Source organism: Lontra canadensis, unplaced genomic scaffold, assembly GCF_010015895.1.
Source record: "Lontra canadensis isolate GAN:19392208 unplaced genomic scaffold, GSC_riverotter_1.0 scaffold192, whole genome shotgun sequence".
NCBI lineage: Eukaryota > Metazoa > Chordata > Mammalia > Carnivora > Mustelidae > Lontra > Lontra canadensis.
The window spans coordinates 888,725-907,493 of NW_022631186.1; the positions used below are offsets into that span (position 1 = coordinate 888,725).

At 37.9% G+C, this 18,769-nt stretch overlaps 1 pseudogene; it reads left to right on the forward strand.

Moving 5' to 3' along the window:
• Positions 1 to 13,080: 13,080 nt before the first annotated feature.
• On the forward strand, positions 13,081 to 14,407 carry LOC116861210 (annotated as a pseudogene).
• The last annotated feature ends 4,362 nt before the right edge of the window (positions 14,408 to 18,769 follow it).

Here is an 18,769-nt window from a genome sequence, read left to right on the forward strand (position 1 = left end):
CTCCCACTCTGTGTCTTTTCACTTTTTAAAAAATTTACTTTATTATTTATTTACTTATATGTATATTTATTATTCTATTCAATTAACCAACATACAGTACATCATTAGTTTTTCATGTAGTATTCAATGATTCATTACGTGTGTATAACACCCAGTGCACATCACAACACATGCCCTCTTCATACCTATCACCCAGTTACACATCCCCTCACCCCTCTCTCTTCCGTAACCCTCAGTCTGTTTCCTGGAGTCATGAGTTTCAAATGGCTTGTCTCCCTCCCTGATTTCTTCCCATTCAGTTTTCCTGACCTTTCCCTGTGGTCCTCCATACTATTCCTTATGTTTCACATATGAGTGAAACCATATGATAAGTGTCTTTCTCTGCTTGACTTAATTCACTTAGCATAATCCCTTCTAGTTCCACCCATGTCAATGTAAATTTTAGATATTTATCCTTTCTGATGGCTAATATTCCATTGTACGTATGAACCACATCTTCTTTACCCATTCATCTGTTGAAGGACGTCTCAGCTCCTTCCAGTTTGGCTATTGCAGACATTGCTGCTATGAACATTGGGGTGCAGGTGCCGCTTCTTTGCACTACATCTGTATCTTTGGGGTAAATACCTAGTAGTTCAGTTCCTGAGTCATAGGGTAGCTCTATTCTTAACATCTTGAGGAACCTCCATACTGTTTTCCAGAGTGGTTGTACCAGCTTGCATGCCCACCAACAGTGTAAGAGGGTTCCCCTTTTTCCACATCCTCACCAATATTTGTTGTTTCATGTCTTGTTAATTTTAGCTATTCTAACTGGTATAAGGCAGTATCTCATTGTGGTTTTGATTTGTATTTCCCTGATGGCTAGTGATGTTGAACATTTTTTCATGTATCTGTTAACCATTTGTATGCTTTCTTTGGAGAAGTATCTGTTTATGTCTTCAGGCCATTTCTTGACTGGATTATTTTTTTGGGGGGCGGTTGAGTTTGAGAATTTCTTTATAGATCTTGGATATAAGCTCTTTATCTGTTATATCATCTTCAGCTATCTTCTCCCATTCCACAGGTTGCCTTTTAGTTTTGTAGACTGTTTCTTTTGCTGTGAAGAAGCTTTTTATCTTGAAGTCCCAGTACACTTTTGCTTTTGTTTTCCTTGCCATTGGAAAGGTATCTAGCAAGAAGTTGCTGTGGCTGAGGTTGCTGCCTGTGTTCTCCTCTGGGATTTTGATAGATTCCTGTCTCACATTGAGGTCTGTCATCCATTTTGAGCTTATCTTTGTGTATGGTGTAAGAAAATGGTACACTTTCATTCTTCTACATGTGGCTATTCAAATTTCCCAGCACAATTTATTGAAGAGACTGTCTTTTTCCATTGGATTTTCTTTCCTGCTTTGTTGAAGATTAGTTGCCCCTAGAATTGAGGATCCATTTCTGGGTTTTCTATTCTGTTGTATTGATCTCTGTGTCCACAGTTGCACCATTTTACATTCCTTGATGTCTTGATGATTATAGCTTTGTAATGTCTTGATGATTATAGCTTTGTAATATACCTTGAATTCTGGCATTGTGATGCCACCAGGTTTGATTTTCTTTTTCAACCTTACTCTGGCTATTCAGTGTCTTTTCTGGTTCCATACAAATTTTAGGATTATTTGTTCCAGCTTTGTGGAAAATGTCAATGATATTTTGATAGAGATTGTCTTGAATGTGTAGATTGCTTCTGTAGCATAGAGATTTTAACAATATTTATTCTTTCAATCCATGAGCATGGAATGCTTTTCCATTCCTTTGTGTCTTACTCAATATCTTTCATAAGTGTTCTATAGTTTTCAGAGTACACATCCTTTGTGTCCTTGGTTAGGTTTATTCCTAGGAATCTTATGGGTTTGGGTGCAACTGTAAATGGGATCAATGCCTTAATTTCTCTTTCTTCTTTCTCATTATTAGTGTATAGAAATGCAACTGATTTCTGTGCATTGATTTTATATCCTGCCATGATGCTGACTGTATCAGATCTAGCAATTTGGGGGTGGAGTCTTTTGGGTTTTCCTCATAGAATATCATGACATCTGTAAAGAATGAGAGTTTGACTTCTTCTTTGCCATTTTGAATGCCTTTATTTCTTTTTGTTGTCTGATTACTGAGGCTAGGCCTTCTAATACTATGTTGAACAACAGTGGTGACAATCGGCACTGCTGTCATGTTCCTGACCTTAGGGGAAAAGCTCTCAGTTTTTCCCCATTGAGAATCATATTTGCTGTGGGTTTTTTATAGATGGCCTTTATGATATTGAGGTATTTCCCTCGATCCCTACACTGTGGAGAGTTTTAATCAAGAAAGATGTATTTTGTCAAATGCTTTTTCTACATCAGTTGAGAGGATCATATGGCTCTTGTCCTTTCTTTTATTAATGTACTGTATCACATTTAGTAATTTGCATATGTTGACTCATCCTTGCAGCCCAGCAATAAATTCCACTTAGTCATGGCAAATAGTTTTTTCAATGTACTGTTGGATCCTTTGGCTAGTATCTTGGTGATAATTTTGGTATCCATGTTCAGCAGTGATACTGGTCTGTAATTCTCCTTTTTGATGGGGTCTTTGTCCAGTTTGGGTATCAAGGTAACGCTGGCCTCATAGAATAGTTTTGGAAGTTTTCCTTCCATTTTGACTTTTTGAAATAGCTTCAGTAGAATAGGCATTATTTCTTCTTCAAACGTTTCATAGAATTCCTCTTGGAAGCCGTGTGTCCTGAACTCTTGGGGGTTTTGAGGGGGAAGTTTTTGATATTTGTTTCAATTTCCTTGCTGGTTACCAGTTCTGTTCATATTTTCTATTTCTTCCTGTTTCAGTCTTGGTAGTTTATAATTTACAGGAAATGCATCCATTTGTTCCAGATTGCCTAGTTTTGGGCATTTAGTTGCTTATAAAATGTTCTTTAAATTGTATTTCTTTGGTGGTGGTTGTGATATCTTTCATTCATGATTTTATTCTCTCTCTTTTCTTTTTGATAAGTCTGGCCGGGGGTTTATCACTCTTATTAATTCTTTCAAGGAAACTGATTCTAATTTCATTTATCTGTCCTACTGTTCTTCTCATTTCTATTTCATTGATTTCTGCTCTAATCTTTGTTATTTCTCTTCTTCGTGGTTTAGACTTTATTTCCTGTTCCTTCTCCAGGTCCTTTAGGTGTAAGGTTAGCTTGTGCATTTGGGATTTTTCTAATTATTTGAGAGGCATGTATTGCAATATCCTTCCCTCTTAGGATCACCTTTGCTGTGTCCCAAAGGTTTTGAACAGTTGTGTTCTTATTTTAATTAGTTTCCATGAAGTTTTAAATTTTTGTTTTTAATCTTTAAAACTTAAACAAAGTTTTTAATCTGTGTTAATTTCCTGCTTAACTCATTCATTCTTTAATAGTATGCTCTTTAACCTCCAAGTGTTTGAGTACCTTCCAGATTTCCTCTTGTGATTGAGTTCAAGTTTCAAAGCATTGTGGTCTGAAAATATGCAGGGAATAATACTAATCTTTTGGTGTTGGTTGAGACTTTATTTGTGATCTATAGTGGTCTATTCTAGGGAAAGTTCCATGTGCACTCAAGAATGTGCATTCTGTTGCTTTAGAATAGAATGCTCTGTAAACATCTGTGAAGTCCATCTGGTCCAGTGTCTCATTCAATGCCCTCGTTTCCTTGTTGATCTTCTGCTTAGATGATCTGTCCACTGCTGTTTGTGTGGTGTTGAACTCCCCTAATATTACTGTATTATTATCAATGTGTTTAATATGATTATTAATTGGTTTATATAATTGGCTGCTCCCAAATTAGAAGCAGAAGTATTTATAATTGTTTGATCTTCTTGCTGGGTAGACCCTTTAAGTATGATATTGTGTCCCTCTTCAACTCATACTATAGTCTTTGGTTTAAAATCTAGTTTGTCTGATATGAAGACTGCTACCTCAGCTTTCTTTTGAAGTTCATTAGCATGAAAAATGGTTTTCCACCCCCTCAGTTTTAGTGTGGAGGTGTCTTTAGGTCTAACATGAGTCTCTTGTATACAGCATATGGGTGGGCCTTGCTTTTTTTTTTTTAATCAAATCTGATACTCTGTGTCTTTTTATTGGAGCATGTAGCCCATCTACATTCAGAGTAACTATAGAAAGAAATTAATTTAGTGCCATTATATTACCTGTAAAGTCTCCATTTCTGTAGATTGTCTCTGTTCCTTTCTGGTTTATCTTACTCTTGGGCTCTCTCTTTGCTTACAGGATCCCCTTTAATATTTCTTGCAGGGCTGGCTTGGCGGTCACATAGTCTTTTAGTTTCTGTCTGTCCTGGAAGCTCTTTATCTCTCTTTCTATTCTGAATAACAGCTTTGCTGGTTAAAGTATTCTTGGCTGCATGTTTTTCTCATTTAGTACCCCAAATATATTATGCCAGCATTTTCTGGCCTGCCAGGTTCTGTGGATAGGTCTGATGCCAGTCTAATATTCCTATCCCTGTAGGTTAGGAATTTATTGTTTGAAGCTGCTTTCAGGATTTTCTCTTTATCTCTGAAATTTGCAGGCTTCACTATTACATGTTTGGTTGTTGATCTATTTTTTATTGATTTTGGGAAGGGTCCTCTCTGTCTCTGGGCCATGAATGCCTGTTTCCCGCCCCAGATTAAGGAAGATTTCAGCTACAATTTGCTCAAATATACCTTCTGGCCCTGTCTCTTTTTCTTCTCCTTTGACATCCCAATAATTCTGATATAATTCTTTTTATGGCATCACTGATTTCTCGAAGCCTCCCCTCATGGTCCACTACTTGATTTTTCTCTCTTCTCCTCAGCCTCCTTACTTTCCTTCAACTTGTCTTCTATGTCACTGACTCTCTTTTCAGCCTCATTTACACTAGCTGTTAGAGAATCCAATTTAGACAGCATCTCAGTTGGAGCATTTTTTATTTTGGCCTGATTAGACCACATTTTTGCACGAAGTGATTCTCTAATGTTTTTTATCCTTTTTTTCAAGTCCAGCTAGTAACTTGATAATTGTTATCCTGAATTCTAGTTCTGACATTTTATATTCATATTGATTAGATCTGTGGCAGAGTATTACCTCTGGTTCTTTCTTTTGTTGTGAATTTCTCCTTCTAGTCATTCTGCCCAGAGAAGAATGGATGAAGAAGTGAGCACTATCAAAAAAATCAACCACAACCCAAGCAAAATATACACTAGACAAATCCAAAGAGGTCAGAAATCAGAAAAGAAAAAGAAAAAGGGAAAAAAAGGTGGGGGGAGAGAATATAATCTTACAGGGTGGACAAAACAGGATGATCCACTTGGTCCTGAATGTATTTTGGTCTGTGTTTTAGAAGACAATAAATCCCAAAAACAAAGAAAGCAAATTACACACACACACACACACACACACACAGAGAGAGAGAGAGAGAGAGAGAAAATTCAATATAGTGAAAGGAAGACAAAAGTGAAGAATATATCTATAAAAAGTAAATTTAAAAAATAAAAGCTAAAAAAGGACTTAAAAACAAAGAGTTGATAAAATAAGAACCTAGTTGGAAAGGGAAAAAAGAAAAAAAGAAATGGGAAATTTTAAACTGAAGGATAATGAAATCATGAGAAAAAAAAACAACCCTCAAATTCTATATACTATTTTTCCCTAGCACTGGAGTTTTACAGTCCTGTGTGGTCTGTAAACTTGCTATTCACCTGTTCTTCCAGTTGGTCTTCTGAGGGAGGGGCCTGCTGCACTGATTCTCAGGTGTCTTTGCCTGGGCAGAGTTGCACCACCCCTTGCCGGAGGACTGGACTCAGTGTAAGCTGTTTTAAGTTGCTCTGTGTGGCTTCTGATCCCTGAAGGTTTTCTGTGCCTCTTTAGAGGATCAAAATAAAAATGGCCATGCCCAATCTCCAGGACCAGAGTAGAAAGATCTCACTCCCCTCTCTTTAGTAAATCATCAGGGATAAATGATCTTCACTACTGCATGTGCCAAACTCTGCAGACTCCTGTGGTGTGCACTCACCCCTATCCTCCCAGGGGAAGGATGTGCTTCTGCACTTGTATGGTCCTGTCATGGAGAGCAGCTGCCCAATCATGGTGCACCAAATTCCTCCGCCCATTTATCTTCTGATATATATCCTCAAAAACACTCCTCTGCATGTCCTACCTTGCAAAAAGTGGTCCCTTTTCTACTTGTAGAGTTCCAAATAGTCTTTTCTTTCATCTCTAGTTGAATTCATGGGTGTTCAGAATGATTTGATAGCTATGTAGCTAAATCCAGTTGAAACAAGGTCCCCTACTCTTCCACCATTATACCTCCCCTCCCTGTTCATATTTTTAGTTTGTTTTTACCTGTAAAATTGGCAGTGATATCCTTTCATTCTTTTTTTTTCCACTAATTTGAGTCTTCACTATTTTGTTACTCGTCAATCTAGTTTAAAAATTTTAGTTTTGGGGGCACCTGGGTGGCTCAGTGGGTTAAAGCCTCTGCCTTCAGCTCAGGTCATGATCTCAGGGTCCTGGGATCAAGCCCCACATCAGGCTCTCTGCTCAGCAGGGAGCCTGCTTCCTCCCCTCTCTCTGTCTGCCTCTCTGCCTACTTGTGATCTGTCAAATAAATAAAATCTTAAAAAGAAATTTAGTTTTGTTAATCTTTCCAAAGAACCAACTTGTGGCTTTGTTAATTTTTTCTACTGATTTTGTATTCTCGATTTCACTGACTTATGCTCTAAATTTTCTTTCTGCTAGCTTTTGGTTCAGTTTGCACTTTTTTAGTTCCCTAAGGCAGAAGTTTAGGTTAGTGATTTGAGATATTCCTTGTCTTGAAATATAAGCATTTATAGTTACAAAATTCCCTTGAATGACAGCTTTAACTGCATCCCATACATTTCTGTTTTTCCATTTTCATTCATCTCCATAGTTTCCCCTTGTGATTTCTTCTTTGATCCATATTTAAAGTGAGTTAATTTCCTTCTGAAGTACTCATATTTTGTTCCTCTATTATTGACTTCTAATATTTTTATTATGGCCAGAGAACATGTTTTATATGATTTCAATCTTTTAAAATTTATCAACTTTTTTTTTTGGCCTAGCATTTAATCTATCCTGAAGAATGTTCCATGTACACTTTGGCAAAGAGTGTATTCTGTTTAAGTCTTCTATTCCTTTGATCTTCTGGCTAGTTGTTCTAACCATTATTGAAAGAGGCCTTGAAATTTTCCACTATTATTGTTAAATTGTCTATTTCTCCCTTCAATTCTGTCAGTTTTTCTTTCATGTATTTAGAAAGGTTCTTAGGTGTATATATGTTTAAAATTGTCTTATCTTCCTCATAGATTGAATTTCTAATTATGAAATATCCCTTTTTATCTCTAGTAGCATTTATTTGTTTTAAAGTTTATTTTCTGTAATATTAGTACAGGTACTTCAACTCTCTTACAGTTCTTTCTTGGAGAATATACATATATGTACATATAGATATACATATACACACATACATATATATATATTTCTCATTTTTTATTTTTTTATTATTTTTAAAAGATTTTATTTATTTGACAGAGATGACAAGTAGGCAGAGAGGCAGGCATAGAGAGAGAGAGGAGGAAGCAGGCTCACTGCAGAAAAGAGAGCCTGATGCGGGGCTCAATCCCAGGACCCTGGGATCATGACCTGAGCTGAAGGCAGAGGCTTCACCCACTGGGTCACCCAGGTCCCTATTCTCATTCTTTAAAAAAAGATTTATTTATTTGAGAAAGTGAGGAGAGGGGCAAAGGGAAATAAAGTTTAAGCAGACTCCACGCTGAACATGGAGCCCGATATGGGGCTCAATCTCACAACCCTTGAGATCATGACCTAAGCTAAAACCAAGAGTTAGATGCTAACCAATTGAGCCACTCAGGCACCCTTCCCATCTTTTATTTTCAACCTATTTATATCTTTGAATATGAAGTGGTTTGCCTATAGACAGAATACCTGTTGGATCAAGTTGGATCTGAATTTTTAAAATATATTTTCATTAATTATTTTTATTAACACATAAGGTATTATTTGCCCCAGGGGTACAGGTCTGTAAATCGTCAGGCTTACAAACTTCACAGCCCTCACCATATCACATACCCTCCCCAATGTCCATAACCCAACCACCCTCTCCACACACCCCCTCCCCGCCAGCAACCCTCAGTTTGTTTTGTGAGATTAAGAGTCTCCTATGGTTTGTCTCCCTCCTGATCCCATCTTGTTTCATTTTTTTCTTCCCCACTCTGCCACTCAAATTCCTCATATCAGGGAGATCATATAATTGTCTTTCTCTGATTGACTTATTTTGCTAAGCATAATACCCTCTATTTCCATCCACATTGTTGCAAATGGCAAGATTTCATTTCTTTTGATGGCTGCATAGTATTCCATTGTATATACCACATCTTCTTTATCCATTCATCTGTTGATGGACATCTAGGTTCTTTCCATAGTTTGGCTATTGTGGACATTGCTGCTATAAACTTTCAGGTGCATATGCCCCTTCGGATCACTACAATTGTATCTTTAGGGTAAATACCCAGTAGTGCGATTGCTGGGTCATAGGGTAGCTCTATTTTCAACTTTTTGAGGAAACTCCATGCTGTTTTCCAGAGTGGCTGCACCAGCTTGCCTTCCCTCAAACAGTGTAGGAGGGTTCCCCTGTCCTGCATCCTCTCCAATGTCTGTCATTTCCTGACTTGTTAATTTCAGCCATTCTGGCTGGTGTGAGTTTGTATCTCATTGTGGTTTTGATTTGTATTTCTCTGATGCCAAGTGACATTGAGCAATTTTTATGTGTCTGTTGGCCATTTAGATGTCATTGCAGAAATGTCTGTTCATATCTTCTGCTCCTTTCTTGATTGGATTATTTGTTCTTTGGGTGTTGAGTTTGATAAGTTCTTTATAGATTTTGGATACCAGCCCTTTATCTGATATGTCATTTGCGAATATTTTCTCCCATTCTCTCAGTTGTCTTTTGGTTTTGTCGACTGTTTCCTTTGCTGTGCAAAAAAGCTTTTGACTTGATGAAGTCCCAAGAGTTCATTTTGCCCTTGCTTCCCTTGCCTTTGGTGATGTTTCTAGGAAGAAGTTGCTGTGGCTGAGGTCGAAGAGGTTGCTGCCTGTATTCTCCTCAAAAATTTTGATGGATGAGGTCTTTCATCCATTTTCAGTCTATTCTTACCTGGTGTAAGGAGGCGGTCCAGTTTCATTCTTCTGCATGTGGCTGTCCAATTTTCCCACCATTTGTGGAGGAGACTTTTTTCCATTGGACAGTCTTTCCTGCTTTGTCGAAGATTATTTGACCATAGAGTTGAGGGTCTATTTCAGGGCTCTCTATTGTATTCCACTGATCTATGTGTCTGTTTTTGTGCTAGGACCTTACAGTCTTGATGATTACAGCTTTGTAATAGAGCTTGAAGTCTGGAGTTGTGATGCCACCAACTTTGGCCTTTCTTTTTCAACATTCCTCTAGCTATTTGGGGTCTTTTCCAGTTCCATACAAATTTTAGGATTATTTGTTCCATTTCCTTGATGAAAATTGATGGTATTTGGATAGGGATTGCATTAAATGTGTAGATTGCTTTAGGTAGCATAGACATTTTCACAGTATTTGTTCTTGCAATCCATGACCATGGAATGTTTTTCCATTTCTTTGTGTCTTCCTCAGTTTCTTTCATGAGTACTTTATAGTTTTCTGAGTACAGATTCTTTGCCTCTTTGGTTAGGTTTATTCCTAGGTATCTTATTGTTTTGGGTGCAATTGTAAATGGGATTGGCTCCTTAATTTCTCTTTTTTCTGTCTTTTCTTGGTGTATTGAAATGCAACTGATTTTTGTGCATTGATTTTATATCCTGCTACTTTATTGGATTCCTGTATGAGTTCTAGCACTCCAAATCTAGCAGATTTGGAGTGGAGTCTTTTGGGTTTTCCACATAACGTATCGTAGGAGATATAAAAAGCTTTCAGGACAAACAAAAATTAAAAGAATCTGCAAAGACCAAACCAGCCCTACAGGAAATATTGAAAGGGGTCCTCTAAGCAAAGAGAGAGCCTAAATGTAGCAGACCAGAAAGAAACAGAGACAACATACAGTAACAGTCACCTTACAGGCAATACAATGGCACTAAATTCATATCTTTCAATAGTTACCCTGAATGTAAATGGGTTCAATGTCCCAATCAAAAGACACAAGGTACAAGAATGGATAAAAAAAAAAAAAACATCAATATGCTGTCTACAAGAAACTCATTTTAGACCCAAAGACACCTCCAGATTTAAAGTGAGGGGGTGGAAAACAATTTACCATGCTAATGGACATCAAAAGAAAGCTGAAGTGGCAATCCTTATAGCAGATAAATTCGATTTTAAGCCAAAACTATAATAAGAGATGAGGAAGGACACTATATCATACTTAAAGGGCCTGTCCAACAAGAAGATCTAACAATTTTAAATATCTATGCCCCTAACATGGAAACAGCCAACTATATAAACCAACTAATAACAAAATCAAGGAAACACATTGACAATAACACAATAATAGTAGGGGACTTTAACACCCCCCTTACTGAATGGACATATCATCCAAGCAATAGATCAACAAGGAAATAAAGGCCTTAAATTACACACTGGACCAGATGGACATCACAGATCTATTCAGAACATTCCACCCCAAAGCAACAAAATACATATTCTGGTCTAGTGCACATGGAACATTCTCCAGAACAGATCACATCCTGGGTCACACATCAGGTCTCAACCAGTACCAAAAGATTGGGATCATTCCCTGCATATTTTCAGACCACAATGCTCTGAAACTAGACCTCAATCACAAGTGGAAAGTTGGAAAGAACTCAAATACATGGAGCCTAAAGAGCATCCTACTAAGGAATGAATGGATCAACAAGGAAATTAAAGAAGAATTGAAAAAAATCATGGAAACAAATGAAAATGAAAACACAATTGTTCAAAATCTGTGGGATACAGAAAAGGCAGTCCTGAGAGGAAAGTATATAGTGATACAAGCCTTTCTCAAGAAACAAGAAATGTCTCAAGTACAAAACCTAACCCTACACCTAAAGGAGCTGGAGAGGGAACAGCAAAGAAAGCCTAAACTCAGCAAGAGAAGAGAAATAATAAAGATCAGAGCAGAAATCAATGAAAAAGAAACCAAAAGAACAAGAAATCAATGAAATAGAAACCAAAAGATCAGAGCAGAAATCAATGAAATAGAAACCAAAAGAACAGATAAATGAAACTAGGATCTGGTTCTTTGAAAGAATAAGATTGATAAACCCCTGGCCAGACTTACAAAAAGAAAAGAGAAAGGACCCAAATAAATAAAATCATGAATGAAAGAGGAGAGATCAGAACCAACACTAAGAAATACACATAATTATAAGAACATACTATGAGCAACTATACGCTAGCAAATTTGATAATCTGGAAGAAATGGATGCCTTCCTAGAGACATATAAACTATCAAAACTGAACCAGGAAGAAATAGAAAACCTGAACAGACCCATAACCAGTAAGGAAATTGAAGCAGTCATCAAAAATCTCCCAACAAACAAGAGCCCAGGTCCAGACGGCTTCCCAGGGGATTTCTACCGAACATTTAAAGAAGAATTAATACCTATTCTCCTCAAACTCTTCCAAAAAAATAGAAATGGAAGGAAAACTTTCCAAACTCATTTTATGAGTTACCTTGACCCCATAACCAAAGGCCCCACCAAAAAAGAGAATTACAGACCAATATACTTGATGAACACAGAAGCAAAAATCCTCACCAAAATACTAGCCAATAGGATCCAACATTACATTAAAAGGATTATTCAACATGACCAAGTGGGATTTATTCCTGGGCTGCAAGGTTGGTTCAACATCCGCAAATCAATCAATGTGATACATTTAAAGAACAAGAATCATATGATACTCTCAATAGATGCTGAAAAAGCATTTGACAAAGTACAGCATCCTTTCTTGATCAAAACTCTTCAAAGTGTAGGGATAGAAGGTATATATCTCAAAGGCATTAAAGCCATCTATGAAAAACCCACAGCGAATATCATTCAATGGGGAAAAACTGAGATCATTTCCCCTAAGGTCAGGAACATGGCAGGGATGTCCACTATCACTACTACTATTCAACACTGTACTAGAAGTCCTAGCCTCAGCAATCAGACAACAAAAAGAAATAAAAGGCATCTGAATCAGCTAAGAGGAAGTCAAACTATCACTCTTTGCAGAGGATCTTGATTTTTGTAATTCAATCTGACAGTCTCTGCCTTTTGACTTAATTCATATTTAATGTTACATCTTCTACTTTTTTTTCTATATGCCTCATGTCTTTTTTTCTATTCACACTTTATTGCCTTCTTCTTGTATTAAGTGGATATGTTCCAGCATACTGTTCTGATCCCTTTAATATTTTAAGTATATTTCTTACAGTTACTTTCTTAGTGGTTGTTCTAGGTCTTACAATATACATCCAAACTTCTCAGAATTCACTTTGCGTTTCCACTGATTAGTTCCAAAGAAGTATATAACCTTTAGTCCTATATAGCTCCTTTCCATACCACCTTTTTGTACTACTGTTATATGTATTACATTTATATGTTACATTTTTGTGTGTGTGTATGTGTGTGTGTATAGTATCAAACTCAACAATACATAGTTAAAACTATTTGTTTATATGATCTTATATCTTTCAAAACATCTAAGAGAAGGATAAGTGTATATTCATATAATTTGTTATATTAATCATCATATATACAATTTTATCTCTTCATTTGTTCTTTTTTTTCCAAGATACTATTTATTCTATAGAGAATTAAGCTAATGCTTTAAAGTCAGAACACAATTTAATATATGATTCATAGCATGCCTATCAGATATTCTTTTATTTCTTTTCAGCATAACAGTATTCATTGTTTTTGCACCACACCCAGTGCTCCAAGCAATCCGTGCCCTCTCTAATACCCACCTCCTGGTTCCCCCAACCTCCCACTCCCCGCCCCTTCAAAACCCTCAGATTGTTTTTCAGAGTCCACAGTTTGTTCTTGTGAATTCTGGATATCATCTGGTTTCATTTCCAAGAATTATTTTCATTAATCCAAGACATCTCTGTTTCCACTCCCAATGAAAGAATACACATTGCTTCATATGGTTGTTTTCTAAGTCAATTTAAGTGACGTTTTAAAATTTTCTTACTCTACTGGCAGCATTTGGTGGCAGAATGTCTCATAGGAAACTCTCCCTTCCCAGGCATGGGTCCCTGGGCTTCTTTCCCCAGAAACACAGTGACTGGCACCATGGAAGTTGACGAGCTTCCCCAAGGATGACTCTATTCACCTTACAGCTTTCCTCATCTACAAGGCTGGCATGACTCATGTTGTGTGAGGGGTCAAAAGGCCAGGATCCATGGTGAAAAAGAAGGAAATTGTGGAAGACAATTGTGGAGGTACCATCCACAGTAGTTGTGGGCATCATGGGCTATGAAGAAACCACTCAAGGTCTCTGTATGTTTAAGACCATCTTTGCTGAGCACATTCATGATGAGTTAAAGGGCACTTCTATAAGAACTGGCATCAGTCTAAGAAGGCCTTCAACCAAATACTGCAAGTGGCAAGATGATGATTGGCAAGCAGCAGCTAAAGAAGGACCTCAACAGCATGAAGAAGTACTGACAAATCATCTGTGTCATCGCCCAAACCCAGATGCCCCTGCTTCCTCTATGCCAGAAGAAAACCCACCTCATGGAAATCCAGGGGACTAGATGCACAGTGGCTGAGAAGCTGGACTAGGCCCATGAGAACCTGGAACAGTAGGTTCTTATGAACCAAGTGTTTGGGCAGGATGAGAGGATAGATGTCATTAGTGTCACCAGCCACTGGCACACCAAGAAGCTACCCTGCAAGACCCACCAGGGACTGTGCAAGGTGGGCTGTATTGGGGTATAGCATCCTGCCCAAGTGGCCTTCTCCGTGCAATGGGCTGGGCAAAAAGGCTACCATCACTGCACTGAGATCAACAAGATCTACAAGATTGGCAAGGGCTACCTCATCAAGGATGACAAACTCATCAAGAACAATGTTTCCACTGATTTTGATCTGACAAGAGCATCAACCCTCCACGTTGGCTTTGTCCACTACAATCAAGTGTCCAATGACTTTGTCATGCAGAAAGGCCATGTGATGAGAACCAAGAAGCAAGGGCTTACTCTCCACAAGCTGCTCATGCAGATCAAATGACAGGCCCTGGAGATTGACCTTAAGTTCATTGACATCACCTCCAAGTTTGACCATGGCTGATTCCAGACTGTGGAGGATAAGGAAACATTCATGGGACTACTTACGAAATGCCAAACTGGAAAAGCAGCTGCTTAATGTCAGGAGCAGATTGCACAACTGCTGGGATTTCAGTAAACATTATCTTCCAGGGGAAAAACAAATTCTTCTAAAAGAAAGAAGAAACATGAAATTATACTGTCTTTTACTAATTATCTACATGAGTGACTCGGATGTATCTATACTGGTGCTCTGGGGTATGTGTGTGTGGATTTGAATTACTATCTAGTGTCACCTGCTTTTTGCCTGAATAATTTCCTTCGTATTTCTTGTAATACAGATTTATTAGCAATGTGTTTTCTTTTTACTTATATGATAACATCTTTATTTCACCTTCAGTTTTGAGTGATAGTTTTGGATATAATATTCTTGAGTGATACTTTTAAAGATTTATTTATTTATTTATTTTCAGACAGAGATCTTAAGTAGGCAGAGAGAGAGGAGGAAGCAGGCTCCCTGCTGAGCAGAGAGCCCGATGCGGGTCTCAATCCCAGGACCCTGGGATCATGACCTGAGCTGAAGGCAGAGGCTTTAACCCACTGAGTCACCCAGGCACCCCGAGTGATACTTATTTTTAAATATTTTTTAAAGGTTTCACTTATTTGTCAGAGAGTGCACAAGCACAACGAGGGGGAGTGGCAAGCAGGGAGCTCGTTGTGGGACCCGATCCCAACACCCTGGGATCATGAACTGAGCCAAAGGCAGACACTCAACCCACTGAACCACCCAGGTGTCCCTTGATTTTTAATTTCAGCAATTTGAATATGCAATCCCGCTGTCTTCTGGCTTCCACTGTTTATGAGAAACCTCACCTGTTAATCATATGGGAGTTTCCTTGTATGTGAGAAGTCATTTATCTCTTACAGCTTTTATAATTTTCACCTTATCTTTAGCTTTGAACATCTGTGTTTTTCTTAATTGGCATTAAGCTTTTTTGATGTGTAGTATTTTCTGTCAAATTTAGATGCTCCCGTTCATCTCTTTGAATATTTTTTCTGCTCCTTTCCTCTCCTTGGCTACTTACATTTTGAATATGTTGAATTTTTAATGGTGTCCCACATTTCTCTTGAAGACATTTTTCATTTTTATCTCTGTTCTTCAGATTGAATAATCTCTACTGATACATCTTCAACTTGGTGGATTTTCTTTGGCCAGCTCAAATATACTATTGAGTTTCTCTAGTAGATTTCTCATTTCAGTTACTGTACTTCTCAACTCCAGAACTTCCATTTGGTTCTTTAAAAGTAATTTCTATTTCTTTATTAATAAATCTTAATATGCTATAGCTACCATCTGGGCCCCTTAAAGCAGTATTTACTGCCTGTTTTTCCTGTGTATGCATGGCACATTCCTGTTTCTTTGCATTTCTTATAATCTTTTATTATAAAGCAGGCTTTTTATTATAGTATCTCATAGCAACTCTGGATAATGATCCTCTTCCTATAAGGGATCAGCATTTACTTGGTTATTTCCCCCGCAGTATGCAGCCTGATATTATCTGTATCTTTTAGTCTAGCCACCTAAGTGTTATCTCTGGATGGGCATAATGCACTTATTGCTAAGATTTTTACCCTTTACCATTGGATATGAATGTACTCGGAGGCTGTTGTCAGGGAGTTTTCTCTTGACCCACGTTCAGCCAGGGACTGGTAACTGGGAGGATCCTTCTCTTTTCTGGTAGGGCACAGTTTTAGACATATAGCAGTCTTCCAGACTGCCAAGGAGGAGTGTGATTTTATTTTTAAGCCTGTGTTCCTAATACTCACCTCTAGATGAGAACTTATTGTTCAGTGTTTGGTCAAGCTCCTTTTGTCAGCGAAGTGTTTGCTCTGTGTTGATGGGTTTACATATACTGGGAAATGCTTTTAAGTCTGTCCCATGTTCTGCTCTAATTGTCCTGAGTAGGTGCAGCCTAGCACATGCACAGTCTCTTCAATCCTGAGTTGACTTTGCTCCCAGGAGGGCTCTTTCTGGTTCCCTCTTGGTTTCTCTTTACTAAAATTCTGGCTGTTCTGCTGCTTTGTTTGCACCAGCTCCTTCTAATTGCTCTCCACCAAGATCCCCATTGTTTTTGACAATGTCCTTAGGGACAGAGTTCTCCATGCTGTTTCAAATGAAGGCAGTCCCCCAGGCAGAGAGGTGGAATTCTTTGTTCTCATTGCATACCTTCGCACTAAGAAAGGACCTGTGTACCACTGAACCAAAGCTGGGGGTGTGGGGGCAAGGGGCGAAGAGTGAAAACACCACTCCCTAAGTGGATACTGGGCCATGGTGTCAGTCCTTGGTATTCTGAGTTATCCTCTCCTTGAATGAAACATCCAAACTTTGAGTAAGCTAGCGTGGAAAAATCAGGGCCTCAGTATTCTCACCCTGCACACAGAATAGTTAGCTTCCACTCAAAGAATGGAGGCTGGGTGGTGAAGGTATCATCAGTCCTCTTGGCTGTGCCTGTGAGGAATAAATTTCTTCAACACAGAGTTGGGGGGTAAAAAATGCAGGCAGCTACCCCTGCCAGGGTGAAATCACAGCCCTGGAGTGGGAGCTGGGGGAAGGAGCCCTACTTCCTCCCAACATTTTTACCACACCTGCCTAAATAGAATACCCAAGGTCAAGCTTCTGTAACACAGACCTGGTATGGTAGAGGTTATGCAGGTAATTCTTCAGATGCCAGACTCTTGCTATTCTTACTGATATTTAATAGGTTTTCTTGAATCAATGTTTTTCCAATTGATATATGACCTCTGCATAATTTCTAGAGATTTTTAAATTATTGTTTTTAAAAAATAATTTCCAACAGTTAAGTTGTTTTGCTGCAGAGAAGGTCTACTGAGCTGCTCACTTCAACATTCTGGAAATCTCAGCCTTCAATATATTTTTAAACTTAGCTTCTTAGTGGAAATGTCCAGCAAAAAGAGAAATGGAGTAGGTGTCAAGAGCCAGGGTTTTCATTCCAACTTGGTCTCTCGCCAAACCAGTGATTTCTCCTGAAATTCAGTTTCCGAATGAGGAAATTACATTAAAGGCCTCTATACTGCAACTCTAAATACCCTATGCTTTTATAAAGTAGAAATGGGAATAGAAGGTAATCAGTGAAAAATGTTCTGTAGCTGTGTGAGAACAGGATATAAGAAAACAATCCACTGCCTTTTTAAGCCAAAACTGTTCCAACTTGTTTTTAATTAGAATTAATTCTAATTCTACTTAATCAAAATACTAGTTTTGCATGCTTTGCAGTAAAAAAATTTGTCACCCCAAAGGTTTCCTTCCTAACCATTAGAACTGAAAAACTTGGGGCAACGGAAAGTTGCCTTTCACTGACTGGTCATCAAAAATATAACAGCTTAATGCTAAGTGAAAGCACTATAATTTACTACCATTTTACCTATATTATGAAATCTGCAAATAATTACTTTCTTTCTGTGACAATTCCAAGTTTTCACCTGCTGCATAAGGCTCTAAGGCCATACCCCAGGGTGTCTATTAATTATTCATACTTACTCTGAGTGTGTGAATGACAAAATACCAGTTCTCCCTATGTATTGCAGAAAAAAGTTGCTTCAATGGGCCACCCATTTCTAGTCACAAAGATATACTGTTTATTTAGTAATGATTATCTATACAAATTGCTGTAACAATAAAACTAATAAAGAAACTCCCTTGCTGAGTTGTTTTTGTCTTAACTAAATAGTTTTAACCAGCGTACTTGATTTAATATGTCCTTTACTATATATAGTTTACATTCAAAAAATCTATATACTCAAAGCAGGGGGAAAAGGGACTTTTTATAATTTAAGAAAGCTGCTAATGCAAATATATATAAAAGCTTTCAATTATTACTCTACAACAGAACATCCTATGATAAAGGTAGAAGGTATATATGAATTATAAATATACACTGGCAAAAGTTGCTACTCACTGATACATCCAGCAATTATGAAGGATGACAGCAAGATGACAACATGGAAAAAGTGACCCAGAAACAAAAATTCATATAATCTTTAAATACCTTATCCTTAAAGCAAAATTATCTATCTATCTATCTACATGGGGGGCACGGAGGGAGAGAGAGTATCTTAAGCAGGTTCAATGCTCAACTCAGTGCCCAATGCAGGGCTTGATCCCATGACCCTGTGATCATGACCTGAAAGCAAGAGTTGAATGCTTAACAGACTGAGCCATGGAGGTGCCCTTTAAAACTTATTTTTATACTAACCATTTGTACAAACTGATCTTTGTCAACATCTAAGGAAAAAGGCAAAATACTTATCATAAGGTATATAAAAGGTGCACATCCCTGTAGAGTTAAAGTAAATGCATACTTTTGAGTTTGTCCACATGCCTAGGCCTCTTTTTGATTCTCATAGTTAACCCTCACATTTGAACTGCTGAAAAAAACTTCCA